The sequence below is a fragment of the Halichoerus grypus genome, chromosome 13 (genome assembly GCF_964656455.1).
Source record: "Halichoerus grypus chromosome 13, mHalGry1.hap1.1, whole genome shotgun sequence".
In the NCBI taxonomy this organism is placed as follows: Eukaryota; Metazoa; Chordata; class Mammalia; order Carnivora; family Phocidae; genus Halichoerus; species Halichoerus grypus.
Window position 1 is genome coordinate 70,403,469 of NC_135724.1, and position 5,272 is coordinate 70,408,740.

Here is a 5,272-nt window from a genome sequence, read left to right on the forward strand (position 1 = left end):
ATACAACATAGCCTCTCTAGCTTATAATATAATATTGTGTGCTTTAAAATATGTTAAGGAAATAGATCCCATGTCATGTGGTGAGGGAGAGAGGAGCCCTAGTCCTGATGCAGGGAGTCTATTTTGGGTGCTGAGGTGAATACAACTGTTGCTTTCATAACAAATTAGACAATTGATTTGACTCTTTTCAAAAAGTATCAAGCATACCCAGAATTGTTTGGAGATAGAAAAGTTGGGGTCACTACTTGGCAAAAGAAGGTGAGGTCATCCATGAGTCCTTGTTGTCAATCAACAAATGGGGTGGATGGGGCATCAAGAGGGAAGCAGAGTCACTGGGGGAGAACGTGTGGAGTGAGAAGACTGGGGAAGCCACATCACTGAGGGGCACGTGGAAGAGACTCAAACCTAGCTGAGAGGGTAAGAGAGCCCCACTGTTATTTGTTGCTTTAATTGTTCACCTATGATCACAAGTGATTTCTTTCTACTTTTGCTTTGGTGTCAAGGTGACAAGGCAGGAGGCTGGGTGGGTGGAATAGCACCTCTATTCAAGAGAGGACGAGCAGGAGAATATTGGTGAACATGAGAGAAAGTACATTTTTCTCTCTCCCTTTCCCTGCTGATTTCTTCATTTCTTTAAATCCCTGTTCCTCCTCACTTATTACAATCATGGATCCCATTATCATCATTGTAATCCATCCTTTATAACTGCACCATGGTTAGTCCCACTCACCTCACTAACCCACCCACCCATCCAATCCGCCATGTTGCTTTCTCTCCACTTGAACCTCCAGCTGAGTGTGACTGCAGGTGCACGTGGCCATGCTGACTGCTGCCCTGTGAATACGTGAGACCCCCTCTAGGGTGTCCCTAGTTCAGACACTGTGTGATCCTTCATTTCTCACATCCTTCTCTGTAAAGCATGGTTATGTCCTTTCTTTTCTGCAATATGTGGCCAAGCTTCTCTCAATTTCATTGAAGTTACAAAGTATCTTCCATCCAGACTCCAAATAGGAAAATAGAAGCTAGAAGATGAGCTGCATGAAATCACCTACTACCTGTTGACATATTTGTAGTTTGTTTCCTTATTCAAGACAAAAATCAGATGATCACCATGTTTTCAGACGTGCTTTCATATTCTTCAGGGAACTTTATGATTTCCTTTAACATACAGATTGCACACATCTCAGGATGGTTCCTCTCAGTGTAACAGCACTCCCACTGGTCTTAAAGGTGAGCTTGTTTCAAGCTTACGCACTCCGGGTTTCGTGACCTAAGTCCCTTGGTCCATAGCAGATCTACCTGAATTTCCTTGACATTTGTAGACTGCTGGCTTGAAGGGGTAACGTCTGACCACATTGGAAGCCGCTGTCATGGATACCAGCAAGTCTGTTCATGGTCATGTCCACACAGGACTGACAGCCTGAGCACCTGCTTCTCCTGCACAGAGCCCCCAGCCTCGCCTGCACCTCCCCCTGGAACACCCTCGGGCGGCACCTGGACGGGGAAGGTGGGCTTTGACGTGTTTGTCCACCATCTTCGCAGGGTGCTGGCTTCCTGAAAAAAACACCTTCTTTTGCCACCATTTGCCTCTTGAGTATTGATTTTCCAGTGGTGAACAACCCAACATGAGTTCAGAACCAGTCCTCTGTCCAGTAACATGAGCATTTTTATTGGTTGGTAATATTACTAGTATCCTTTTCATTAATTTTAACTTATGAAAATAATTATAGTTTTAATTTACCTTATTTTTTAAAAATTTATTTATGTATTTGTCAGAGAGAGCACAAGTAGGCAGAGAGGCCGGCAGAGGGTGGGGGAGAAGGAAGCTCCCCACTGAGCAGGGAGCCTGATGCTGGGCTTGATCTCAGGACCTTGGATACATGACCTGAGCCGAAGGCAGATGCTTAACCGACTGAACCACCCAGGTGCCCTATTATTTTAATTACTACTGAAATAATGGAAACTTTCACATATTTCTAAAGATTTTCCTGAATTATCTTATCAGTGAAACATTTAAACTAAATACCTTGAACCTGCTATAACCAGAACAATTAGGGGACCCTGTAAAAAGAAGGGAAAAAAAAGAAAAAAGGAGAGACATCTCTCCTGACCTAAAAGCTGTCATCTTAGGCCTCCAGCTTTTTTCCATGATCTGCGCCCTGCATTTTCTACTTGCCCAACACCCATCTTCCCAAACCTCCTAGGAAGTGTTTGAACAAAGAAATGCAACAACCACATTACGTAAGGATTTTAAGGGAACAATGGGAATGGAAATTCTGCAGTCTCTACCAGACCAGGACATAGTGTAACCACATCAGAGACAATAACTCGGTGGTAAACTCCCAGGGCTGTGTCAAAAGTGAAGACTAACTGAACACACCTTCTTGAGATCTTTTTGCAGGATGAAACCATTCCCCACAGGGTTACTGAGGTTAAAGCATCACCAGCAAGACTCCCACGGACACCGCTTCTTCTTCACAGGAATGTTAACCTTACATTTCAGAGGCAAACAGCACGAATGGTCCCGCAGCCGTGATGGATTTCAGCTCCTGCACCAACTCGTCCTGCGCAGAAGGACCATGGCGTGTCCTCCGGTGACTCTGCCTCTTATAATGTTAACTCTCGGCCCTGGGAGGAGCACAAGCTTCAGGAACCCACCACAGGACACAGCACAGCTGGTGTTCTCAGTCCCCCTGCACGACCTTGTGCCCACCTTTACCTGGGATGACAGAACTCCCCTTTGTGACCGGTCATCCTAACCCTGAATAATGGCACCTGCTCACCCCCCTCAGGGAGCCACAGCTTGGGAAATTCTTCCCCTGATCCCCTTGTTTGCTGCAGATCAAGTTTCCTCTGTGTGATGTCACCTGGGGTAGCCTCTCCCTGTACCTCCCCAAGCACACCCCTCAGGGTCGTTCCGGGACCCCTGTACCTAATGTATTTCATCCCGTCACCGGAAAACCTGCCTCCTTCTCCCTACTGTCTTCCTGTGATTTTAGCCACATTTATTGAATGTATTTGTAAGAAACTGCAGAGAAATATTGATTGAAAAATGTCATAGCAATTATCTATGTCCAATCATTTTCCCATTTATATCTATGTTAGATGCAAGTAAAAAAGGAAATAAAGTAATTAATTTTATAAGTATCTGTATTTAACAGTGGTCTTCATTATGATTCTTTTTTTCCCTTAAACAAATTTTTCATGAAAAAATCTGAGTAGCTGAGGTGATAGTCATCAAGAAAATTTGAAAAACCCATTATGTCTCTTAAAAACACCTGCACAATTAAGAAGACAGAGGAAAGTATGCAAGACTCACACCCTATTAACACGTGAGACAGATTATGTACCAACTTCACACAACCCGTATGAAAGTAAATTATCAAATAAATAGAACACTAATGACTGAATCCAGACTCCCTGGCTCCCAGGCTCAGACCACAAGCCATGAGCTTCAGAGGAAAGAAAAGTCAGTTCCAGAGAAGTCTGTGGGAGACAGTAGGGGAAGGAGCAGCGGCCTGAACCACCATCTGAGGAGAGAGTCCCTGAGTGTGAAGCCACAGGACAGCCAGGGGGGAGACCCGAGCCCTGACCACAGGACGGGCATCCAGGGCGAGCAGGAGGGACACAGGGGGACTCAGAGGCTGTGCTGTGGGCAGATGGGGTGAGAACGTGAGGAGGGGAGCCCTGGGAACACCTCAGCGATGGGGAAAGAGGGAGAAGGAGACATTTAGCGTCTGCACAGGGGAATAGGGAAAAGGGAAAGGACGCACAGCCGACCTCCCACCATAAGTAAAGCAAAAATGCATGAGACAAAAATTTGAAAAATGGTCTAATTAACACATAATTTTCATAACACAATAAACAACCACTGGCTAATGCATTGAACAAAATGGGAGCACGCACAAATGTACAGATTACAAAGTGACAAGAAGACCAATATGGCAAAATAAATTATGCTCATTTCAACGTCCTATGTATTAAAATTAGAACCTTACGGATAGATTAGCAAGGCCTCCGCGCAAGGGTGACGTGTACATACCTGAAGCGATCCGCATATTTCCCGATGGCGGAGCTGATGTCCCCACAGCAATGCACACGCTCCTCAGGCCGGTGAATGGAGCGCTGACCAGGGCACCTGTTCTGGGGTTCAGTCCCTGTGAAATGTGCACAGTAGGGAACTCACTGCAGACAGGAGGTAACTGGGGACCACAGAGGGCTGAGTGCAGGGGGACCCTGGCCTGACCGCTGGTGGGAAGGGGGATTTCTCTGCGGGTGATGGAAATGTTGTCATTTCGATCATGGGAATGGTGGCCAAAGCCCCTACGCATATTAAAAGTTACTGCATGTTTATTTATTTTACTTTACCCCAGACCCTGGGGCAGGTGCAGGTGGGCTCTACCCGTCACCCAGGTGTTCTCCTGGGACACCTGTGCCGGCTCAGGCCACAGCATGGTCTGTGTGTCTGTCCTTCCTCCTCAAGGACAGGTCTCCCCACAGAGGACTCAATGCCTGAGCCACCCAGGCACCCCAGATAAGTGATTTATTTCTGGACCCTCAAATATGTTTAATATATCCTTACGTCTATCTTTAGGCCAGTACCACACTCTTGATTATTGTAGTTTTGTAAGTAAGTTTTAGAGAGTTTTGAAATCTGGAATTGTGAGTTCTTACAGATTTGTTCATCTTCAGGATTCTTCGGATGTTCTGAGTCCCTGTAATTGCACAGAAAATTTAAGATCCTCTTTTCGGAGTGTGCAAACAGGCATTCAGGGGTTCGAAAGGGATTGCATTGAATCCGTCCATTGCTAGGGAGAGTATTGCCTTTTTTTTTTTTTTTTTGCAAGTAGGCTCCATGCCCAACATGGAGCACAAACTCACAACCCTGAAATCCAGAGTTGTGTGCTTCACCTACCGAGCCATCAAGGTGCTCCACGTATTGGCTTCTTAACAATTTACTTAGTTCTTCATTTTTTGCTAAACTAAATACAATAAAAAAATAAAACATTAGGTACTAACCATAGGTTTATCTTCTTTTGTCTTATTATAGGAAAGCTATAAAGATAACCATGGGTCCATTAGTAAACCTGGTGTATACGTTATTGAGCTATGGCACTATGTTTCTAGAAATTGTGAAATGTATTCCTAAATTTGCTAATCTAAAGAATACTGGCATAACAAACAGTTCACAATCGTTTACTATATAGCTTTCCCTAGAAACTAAGGTTTCTAAGACTTAAGAATTCTAATAAATATAATTTAGACTACTAGA

General features: G+C 44.7%; 1 non-coding gene across 1 annotated transcript; it reads left to right on the forward strand.

Moving 5' to 3' along the window:
- Window positions 1–3,956: 3,956 nt before the first annotated feature.
- Window positions 3,957–4,062, forward strand: LOC118542740 (U6 spliceosomal RNA). Its single transcript, XR_004920745.2, has one exon. It is a non-coding gene; the product is annotated as a U6 spliceosomal RNA (small nuclear RNA).
- The last annotated feature ends 1,210 nt before the right edge of the window (window positions 4,063–5,272 follow it).